At 50.4% G+C, this 10676-nt stretch overlaps 1 protein-coding gene across 1 annotated transcript in view; it reads left to right on the top strand.

Annotated features, from left to right (window-relative positions):
- The first annotated feature begins 1289 nt into the window (after positions 1-1289).
- Positions 1290-10676, top strand: part of gpr160 (G protein-coupled receptor 160) — a 46713-nt gene continuing 37326 nt past the window's right edge. The window contains exon 1 of the mRNA XM_038816869.1: positions 1290-1529. The gene's annotated coding sequence lies outside the window, so the exon portion shown is untranslated. The remainder of the gene's footprint in view (positions 1530-10676) is intronic.

Raw genomic sequence — 10676 nt, 5'->3', positions numbered from 1 at the left:
CTGTCTGCCATTGGTGCAGAACACCGGCTTACCATTGGCCCTGGTCGGTCATGTGCCTCTCGACCGATTGGTTGAGACCAGTCATGTGACGACTCTCCGATTGGTCGAGAGGCTGAGTTAATCACGCCTCCATACCGAGGTATAAATAGTCAGAACGCCCGGCTCACGTGTAATTGATGGCTCATCACAAGAAAGGAGTAAAAGAACAGTCTTTCCATGTTGTTCCATATATTCTGCAATCAATATCACTAAATTATTGTTTGTGGGACTTTGTAGCGCTCAAATTGTTTGCCAGGTTTCCCTTCAGAAGTACTTTATTGATTTATTGATTGGAAAGCATTGGGAAGTCCCCATGTAAGGCACATATACTGTTTCCTTGTTACCATTCAGACACATTATACAGTCTTATGGAAGTTACCACAAAGTCTTTATTAACATTACTGAACTATGTATATATTTACAGTGGAGGGTACAGGTATGGCGATGACTCCCTGGCATGTCCCTACATGTTGTTGCCTCGCTCCACACTGCTGAACTAAGCTTGAGGTCAAGTGCCTTCTTACCAGTGAGCACACGACTGTACTCAGTCCCAAGTTAACCCTTAACGTACCGGATCCTTTTACTACAGACATACATGAAAGTTCTTTCTAGGTGAAGGTGTTCTTTTTCATCAGAAAAAAAATCTCATTATGTGAATTTCTAAGTTGCTGGCTGAGAAATACTTAGATGAATTTCCAGCCATTCTGTTGGCTGTGGATCTGACTACAAAAAAGAGGGATTTATTAAGATACACTACTAAACTCCCACACCCCGAAGGGTCATCCTCCTCAACCTGCACCCAGGGCCCGGGTTTTTATACTGTGGCACCTTCTCTCTTAAGGGGGAAGCACCGCCCCTAATTACTGGGGGAGTTCATACACGTTGTGAGTTAATGGGAATTAAATGGTGCACACTCCTTTACTTCCCAGGAAGTCAGAACAGCCAAGTTTTGCTTTACAATAAAACATGCGAATCACAGCCAATCTAACCAAACAGATAAAATATGTGCTTATTCTTTGGAGGGACAAGAAGAGATAAACTGCTTAATCTTGGAAACCAGGCACGCAAGCATCGTAATTATAGTTTTTCATGTGTGTTATTCGTCAACCTATCAGTGTTTAAGATGTGGGTCACACCCATGGCCTGGGGGTTAGGCTTGTTTTCACTGCAGGGAGGGGTTAAGAAAAGAAAGAAAATTGCATATTGTCACGAGTAGGCTTCAAATGAAGTTACTGTGAAAAGCCCCTAGTCGCCACATTCCGGTGCCTGTTCGGGAAGGCTGTGAGGAAGGGAATATGTCTGTTCTCCTTCAGTTTTTGTGATTCTCTCTCTCACAACTCGCATCTCCATTTTGTTTGTGTTTACAATTAAAAGTTTGCTGAACTGTTGAGTGAGAGATGCAATTTTGAGATGAATGGAGTGGAAAGAGGTTTCTGTTCTTGGGAAGAGAACATTGAACGCCCATGAACCTGGAGTGGCTTTAAGTTAAGGTAAGAATCCATGTAAACAGAGTGGGAACACTGACTCGAACGTTTGCGAATCGTTTCAAATGATGTCTTTTAGAAGATCTATGGGGAGGTTATTTGATGGTGACTTTTTTGAACTGAATTTGAGGACATATAGGTTAGGGATGCAGCAAAGTAGCAAGGATTTGAATGTGAAACAAATGTGCTTATAGTTATTGAAGATGTGACATTACACTGCTGGTGTGCAGTCACTAATTAAGTAAGAAAATAATGTTCAGGAATGTTGTTTTGTATCCACTGTCTGCCTGGTTTGCTTCGTCTGTGTTGGTTTCACATTGTGAAAGCACAGTGGTTAACACTGTTGCTTCACAATGCCAGGGTCCCAGGTTCGATTCCCGGCGTGGGTCATTGTCTGTGTGGAGTCTATACGTTCTCCCTGCGTGGGTTTCCTCCGGGTGCTTTGGTTTCCTCCCACAAGTCCCGAAAGGCATGCTGTTGGGTAATTTGGACATTTTGAATTCTCCCTCTGTGTACCCGAACAGGAGCTGGAATGTGGCGACTAGGGGCTTTTCACAGTAACTTCATTGCAGTGTTAATGTAAGCCTACTTGTGACAATAAAGATTATAAAAATGATTGGTAACAGATCATGCACTAGCACGTGCAGTAACTGTATATTTTATGGTAGTTTTGAGTTCTTTCCTCAATGCCTTGCTTTTCACTCGAAATAGAAAATACTGGGCAGCACGGTAGCATGGTGGTTAGCATAAATGCTTCACAACTCCAGGGTCCCAGGTTCGATTCCTGGCTGGGTCACTGTCTGTGCGGAGTCTGCACGTCCTCCCCGTGTGTGTGTGGGTTTCCTCCGGGTGCTCCGGTTTCCTCCCACAGTCCAAAGATGTGCGGGTTAGGTGGATTGGCCATGCTAAATTGCCCGTAGTGTCCTAAAAAAAAAGTAAGGTTAAGGGGGGGGGTTGTTGGGTTATGGGTATAGGGTGGATATGTGGGTTTGAGTAGGGTGATCATTGCTCGGCACAACATCGAGGGCCGAAGGGCCTGTTCTGTGCTGTACTGTTCTATGTTCTATGACTGGCGTATTTGACATACGACAGTTGCTTTTCCTGGTTGTTGTAAATAGGGGAAACGCCTTTTGAAGCTTTCCACTTGGCTAATCTCAAAAGTGCCTCACTCACCATCTGACGCACTCAACTGTTGAGCGAACTTTTAATTGTAAACACAAAAGAATGAAGGAAGTGTTGTGAGAGGGAGAGGAAAAACCACAAAAATTGAAGGATACGTTCCCTCCCTCGCCCCTCAATCCCTCCCTCCAATGAATGTAAGGCAGCAATTACACTTTTTTTTTGACTGTTTTAATTTTACACAGAATGTCAAATCTAAATAATTCTACCTCATGCCATTCACTCAGCGTTACAACTATGGCATCCACAATATTGTACTGTTACGATCCCTTTGAGGGCCAAGGCCTGTGCTCTATAGGATCCCCCCGCTAACAAATATTTTAAGTTTATTGACAACTGAAGAATACAAAAGAATCAGCAACATGCGAAAAACAGTCACGGCAATCACTAATATGGTAAAAGCATTTACAAGACATTAATCCCAATTTCCCACCCTCTCCCCAAAACCCTGTATCAATCCCAAACTAATCCCACTGCCTCACTTTATCCCCATAGCTCTGTATCAATCCCAAACTAATCCCACTGCCCCACTCTCTCCCCATAGCCCTGTATCAATCCCAAACTAATCCCACTGCCTCACTCTCTCCCCATAGCCCTGTATCAATCCCAAACTAATCCCACTGCCTCACTCTATCCCCATAGCCCTGTATCAATCCCAAACTAATCCCACTGCCTCACTCTCTCCCCATAGCCTTGTATCAATCCTAAACTAATCCCACTGCCCCACTCTCTCCCCATAGCCCTGTATCAATCCCAAACTAATCCCACTACCCCACTCTCTCCCCATAGCCCTGTATCAATCCCAAACTAATCCCACTGCCCCACTCTCTCCCCATAGCCCTGTATCAATCCCAAACTAATCCCACTGCCCCACTTTCTCCCCATAGCCCTGTATCAATCCCAAACTAATCCCACTGCCTCACTCTCTCCCCATAGCCCTGTATCAATCCCAAACTAATCCCACTGCCCCACTTTCTCCCCATAGCCCTGTATCAATCCCAAACTAATCCCACTGCCTCACTCTCTCCCCATAGCCCTGTATCAATCCCAAACTAATCCCACTGCCCCACTTTCTCCCCATAGCCCTGTATCAATCCCAAACTAATCCCACTGCCTCATTCTATCCCGATAGCCCTGTACTAATCTCAAACTAATCTCACTGCCCCGTCCTCTTCCATTGGCCCCATCCCTTGTTCCACTTCAGAGAGCATAGAATATACAGTGCAGAAGGAGACCATTCAGCTCATCGAGTTTGCACCGACCCACTTAAGACCACACTTCCACCCTATCCCTGCAACCCAATAACCCCTCCTAACCTTTGGACACTAAGGGCAATTTATCATGGCCAATCCACCTGACCTGCATGTCTTTGGCCTGTGGGTGAAACCGGAGCACCCGGAGGAAACCCACGCAGACACGGGGAGAATGTGCAACCTCCGCACAGACAGTGACCCAGCGGGGAATCGAACCTGGGACCCTGGAGCTGTGAAGCAACAGTGCTAAACACTTGTGCTGCCCATAAATATCAAATATTTATTTTATCAGGGAGCACTGACTTTTAAGTGAAACATTAAACCGAGGCCTGCCCTCTCGGGGGCGAGGCCGGTTTTCTATTCTCCGAAATGGCGTCTGATGTGTTGGGTAAGCTGGGTCTGCGAGGACTGTATTTACAGTAACAGTGAGAGAGACAGGCTTCCAACACTTGAAGAAATGCAACTCGATTTTATTGAACTCTTAACTATCATACATACTTTAACTGTGGGTTGACACTCTGCTGACTTGACTGGAGACCTGAGGCTAACCTGACCAGACTATTTTACTACCACATGGTGGATGTTCTAGATGCTGCTCATGAGCTCTGACTGTCTCAGAGGCTGGATCCCGAGAGAGCGGGAAAACTCGTGCCCTCTGGCTTTATAGTGGCCGTGTCCTGTCTGGTGATTGGCTGCTGTGTTCTGTGTGTGCATTGGTCATCCTGTGTGTCAATCAATGTCTGTCTGTACACCATCATATACTTGTGTGTATATTATGACAGCGTCATCGTGCCGCACACCATTGGAACGCCGTTGGCGCGTCACCTGAAGGCCTTCCCCGATACTCCACCCCCAATGGGCCGGCCGCGCTCGGAACGCGTGGTCTCAGCTGTCGGAAACCCGGCGTGGCGGCTGCGCATTGTTTCCAGTGCCGCCACCGTTGGCCGTGCTGCTGGCCAGGGGGGCTTCCGGTAGAAAGGGACTGATGGGGAGTGCCAAGAGGGTGTAATTCCCGCATCAGCCTCCCCGGACAGGCGCTGGAATGTGGCGACTAGGGGCTTTTCACAGTAACTTCATTGAAGCCTACTCGTGACAATAAGCGATTTTCATTTCATTTTCATTTCATTTTTCATTGGCAGGTCGGGACCGCGCACGCCGGCGCCATGTTTCACGGCACGACCGCTATGCGCAGCCATGGACCCGGCCATTCGCCAGCCATTTTTGTCGTGGGAGCTGGGAGTTTTACCCGGCGCAGCTGCCAGCCCCTCACCAGTTCCAGGATCAGCAAGGGTTCGGCGCTGATTTTGGCGTCATAAAGCTCCACAGTATCCATTTTGGTTTCCTTATTTAAGGGAGGATGTAAATGCATTGGAGATGGTTCAGAGGAGGTTCAGTAGATTGATACGTGGAATGAGTGAGTTGTTTTATGAGGATAGATTGGAAAGGCTGGGCTTGTTCCCACTGGAGATTAGAAGTGTGAGGGGTGATTTGATTGAACTATTTTAGATCTTGACTGACAAGGTAGACGTGGAAAGGATGTTTCCTCTCGTGGGTGAGTCCAGAATGACGCGATTTGTTTTAAAATTAGGGGTTGCCCTTTTAGGGCAGAGAGGAGGAGACATTGTTTCTCTCAGCGGGTGTGTGACTTTGGAACTCTGTGCTCGATACTCTGTTCTGGAGACTAAGTTCTGCCGGTGACGAATCGCAGGAACTGTGCGCTCCTGCTAGAAATGCCGGCCAGGAGAAATTCAGGGTATGCAAATGAGCCTGCACGCTGCGCACGGGCAGCCCACAGGATTCTCTGACCTGGTGGCATCTGATTCGCTGGGGTCGGGATTCGGAGCCTGACGAGCTGGAGCATCTAGTTAAGCGTTCCACTCAGCACAGACTCTCATTCCAGCCAAGAGGTTTCATAGAATTTACAGTGCAGAAGGAGGCCATTCGGCCCATCGAGTCTGCACCGGCTCTTGGAAAGAGCACCCGACCCAAGGTCAACACCTCCACCCTATCCCCATAACCCAGTAACCCCACCCAACACTAAGGGCAATTTTGGATACTAAGGGCAATTTAGCATGGCCAATCCACCTAACCCGCGCACCTTTGGACTGTGGGAGGAAACCGGAGCACCCGGAGGAAACCCACGCACACACGGGGAGAACGTGCAGACTCGGCACAGACAGTGACCCAAGCCGGAATCGAACCTGGGACCCTGGAGCTGTGAAGCAATTGTGCTAACCACAATGCTACCGTGCTGCCTGTTGGCTGTGAAAATACCAGCTCCAAGGTTCCTGCAGTCAGAGATCGACTGAATGCTGGACACTATTGAGGAGAGGAGGGAGACGAGAGGAGACGAGTCTCCCAGGCTGGACCCTGCTCTTCTGGGGCAGGCTCCTCTTGTGCAGGGTCCACCCTGGGCTGTCTCTGGTGTTCTCACCGCTGTGCATCCCAGGGTAGGGATGGAGACTCAAGCCCACCCTTCTGAACAAGACCTGGGATGAGGTGGCAGAGGCTGCCATCCTCGCCAGAAGGACCGGCACCCAATGCCGGAAGAAAATGAACAACCTCCTTACAGCAGCTCGGGTGAGTAACCACCTCTGTGCCCGTGGCATCACTCCCTCCCCCCACTCCTCACATCTGTCCCAATCCCTGAGACACCAACAATCCCTACCAGCCTGCGTCTCCCTTACAACCCACTCTCCGCGAAACCCCAACATACGTATTGTCCTCTTTGGCCAGAGCCCTGCACACACACACACACACACACACCACCGGCTACAAACCCATCATAAAACTCACGTCCCAGCCTCTCATTATGTCCTTTCTGTGTCCCAGAGGATAAAGTGGCCCATGACCATCAGGAGCGGCAGAGGATGAGACGGGGCATCCCAGATATTCCCAGTGGCTGCAATGGAGTTCGGCCTGCGCCAGAAAGTGAGAGTCCAATGCAATGCAGATGTTGCTAAAGCAAATGAGTAACCCCTCTCCCATAGACCACTCCCTCCCAAGATCTCAGTCCAAGTCTTTTGTCTTGCAGGATCACCATCAGATGAGGCCGTACCATCTGGCATCGCTGCCCCCCATCCAGACCCTCAGAACAGCCCGGGGCACCGGTCCGGGGAAGATAATGATATTTTGCCACAGCTTTCACCGGCACCATCCACTATCGCAGAGACCTCTGTGGGTAATGTTAGTGATTGGGCTCCTGGGTCACCCTCTGGTGCGCACCACACACTTGCTGCCACACATCAGCTGGAGGCAGGGACTCCCCAGGGAGCAGGGATTCCCCAGGGAGCGGACGGTTGGAGGGCTGCCCAATCCCAGGGAACAGCTGTCTCCCAGACAGATGTTGTGCTTCTGGAAAAGATGATCCCAACACTGTTGCAGATGCACAAGCAGAGCCTCCCTGAACAGGTGCCGGAATGTGGCGACTAGGGGCTTTTCACAGTAACTTAATTTGAAGCAAGAGCCAGAATGTACAGGAGGGGTGTCAGTTTTTCCAGTGCCTGCCAGGATCAGCCATGGTCCTAATGAATGGTGGAGCAAGTGAAGATGCCAATGGCCTCCTCCTGTTCCTATTTCATATGGTCTTAACTAGATCTGGAGGTGTCCATTCGCCTACAGGCACTGGAGATGGTGCCAATAATGCATGGCACCAAGGCCAACACTGACAGAGTGGCGTCCATGGTGGAAAGTCAGGGGTAAGACATCAGGACCATGTGTCAGGATGTCCAAGGCTTGGGGTAAACTGTGCGATCAATGGTTGAGGTGGTGGGGCAGAGCACCCATGACACATGAACATCCCACGTGGTTACACTCTCACTGAGACGTGCCAGGGCATGGAGGCAGCAATGTGAGCCCACCTTGTATGACAGCCTCCCCTGTGAGTGAGCCCTAACCGTTCACCACCTCCTGCAACCATCCGCCCTCCCCCACAATATATTTGGGCCCGTGAGAAGGAATTGCCGGCAGGGACCATCCGCTGGACGGTGGAATGTTATCTTAAAGTCAGGGGTCAGACTTTGTCCAACAATGAGGAGCCAGCAGAGCTCATCTCACATCGAGTGGTCATCATCATCCCCCGTCCCGTGGACAGGATCTCTTGGCAATTATGGGCTGATTTATACCGTCAACCTGTGGCCAACACGCTGTGGTGATGCTGGTGTGACCCTCGGGAGGGGGAGGAGGAGCTGCGATAGTGGAAAGGGGCGGTAGACTAGGGAAGGTGGAGTGAAGGACTAAGGGAGAGGGAAGGGGTGGATGGACTCAGGGGGAGGGAAGGGTTGAGAGTCTCAGGGGAAGGCGGATTTTGTATGGGGGGTTAGGTTTGAAGTAGGGGGAGGGGGAAAAGATGTGAGACAGGGCGGTGGAGCTGCCTCTGGTCAGGCCTCTTATTTGGTCAATTGGGAGGTGATGAGTGGCCCTAGATCTCCAGTTGGGTGGCTTGCCCTGCCATCTCCAGCTCCACGCCAGGGTCTCCCTGGAGGCCATCCTGGTCCTCCTCGTCAGATTAGGCATGCCTTTCTCTCTCCTCCTTCAACATATTGGCCTGATGCTGTGCGATGTTATGAAGTTACGAGCATCCCAGCAAAGCGGCCCAGGCATCAAAACCGTATCTTGAGCAGCCCGATGCACTGCTCGATGACACTCCAGGTTGCTGCGTGAACAGCATTAAAATGGTTCTCTGCCTCAGTCTGGGGCCTTTGCACATGACCTCAGTGGCTAACTCTTGTCGCCCACGAGCCAACTCCTCAAGGGATCGCCTCGAAGGCGCCAGGAACCGACGAGTGCGCCAGGATGTATGAGTCGTGCACGCTGCCTGGATATTGGGCGCAGGCTTGTAAGATGTGCAGCTGGTGGTCACAAACCAACTGTAAAGTCATGGAGTGGAAGGCCTTCCAATTGATGAAAGGCAACCCATGTCAAACTGGTGCCACTGATCGCCCCCTGAACCTGGGCATGCCAGTGATGGCAGCAAGGGCTGGTTTAGCTCAGCGGGCTAGACAGCTGGTTTGTGATGCAGAACAAGGCCAGCAGCGCGGGTTCAATTCCCATACCAGCTTACCCGAACAGGCGCCGGGATGTGGCGACTAGGGGCTTTTCACAGTAACTTCATACTTGTGACAATAAAAGGTTATTATTATTATTATTACATCCTGCTGCCCGGGTATCTTGTTGGGCCTGGCCCAGGTTGAAAGTGATGTAACCTGATGCCCGGACGCGTAGGGCATCCGTGACAGCGCGGACGTACCTGCACACGGACTTTTGCGAGATCCCACACAGGTCCCTGCTCGAGCCCTGGAATGAGCCAGAGGCATAAAAGTTCAGTGCGACCATCACATTGACAGCCACTGGGAATAGCTGCCGTCTGTGGTGCCAGATGCACCACCATCTGACATAGGTGGCACATGCGGCAGCTCATTGAAGGACAGGCGCCGACGCTATACACATGGTCTGAAGCAGCTCCTCACTTGCAGCTGCTCCTGGGCCTGGAGGATGGCCGGCACCGAGTCTCCCAGGCTGGACCCTGCTCTTCTGGGGCAGGCTCCTCTTGTGCAGGGTCCACCCTGGGCTGACTCTGGCGTTCTCACCGCCGTGCACCCACAGCACAGCGGCCATATAGACAGTGGGCATTGCTGGCTGTACTTAAAAGCCATTTCTCTGCAGGGGGAGCGAGGAGAGACCGAGAATGTAGGCAAGGTGAGAATTCCTTTGACCATCCAATGCCACCAGCTGACATGGCAGGGGACCGGAGCATCGAAACGAGGTTGGCACCTGGCGTGACCCCATTTTTCGGCCAGCGCATCATTCTCCGCTGGATCAGGAGACCTGCTACCGGTGTTGGGCAATGGAGAATCCAGCCCTCTGCCTCAGAAGGCAGTGAAGATGGTGTCAGTGAATATCTTTGAGGCGGAGGTGGATAGTTTACTGTTAGGCAAGGAAGTTGAGGTTATCGGGGGTAAATGGGAATTCAAAACACCAACAGATCAGCCATTAACCTATCGAATGACGGAGCGGGTAAGAGAAACTGAAAACATCTGCTTATATTTTGTATATTCGCAAGTCTGAAGTTTTTCACTGAAGGCAAGGTAGCAAAAAAGTAAAATATACCCACTTTGGCTGTCACATTCCTGGGTTGGGCATAGCTGATTGGTGTGGAAACTATAAATTCCGTTTAGTGTAAAATTTGAAGTGTAAGTTTTCAGTTGCAATTCGTGGCCAAAAACGCACGTCAGAATGAATTCCTGACATACTATTCCTGTAAAATTTCAAGCCACAGCCTGTTTCCTTAGGGCCTATGCAACCGGCAGGAAGGATCCTGAAGCTGTGTTTGCTGCCATCAGTTTGCAAACTTTAAGATGGGGGTGAAGGGAGGGCACGGAGGCGGGCAGGGGCCGGCAGGGAACACTGATGGGAGGAAAGGGAGCTCGCGTACTGCAGATGAGAGCTGGGGAGGAAGGCGTTAGCTGGAGGGGATGTGGGAGTCACCACTGTTGTATATATCACATATGAGATGTAATACGGTAAGGCTCCTGTACTACAGGTACGGGGGTAGATCCCTGCCTGCTGGCTCCGCCCAGTAGGTGGGGTATAAATGTGTGTGCTAACCGAGGGTGCAGCCATTTCGGCAGCAGCTGCAGGAGGCTACACATCTCTGCTTAATAAAGCCTCGATTACACTCTACTCTCATCTCGTCGTAAATGATAGTGCAGCAATTTATTAA

The sequence above is a fragment of the Scyliorhinus canicula genome, chromosome 13 (assembly GCF_902713615.1).
Source record: "Scyliorhinus canicula chromosome 13, sScyCan1.1, whole genome shotgun sequence".
Classification (NCBI taxonomy): Eukaryota; Metazoa; Chordata; class Chondrichthyes; order Carcharhiniformes; family Scyliorhinidae; genus Scyliorhinus; species Scyliorhinus canicula.
This window is presented reverse-complemented; position numbering and strand designations above follow the sequence as displayed.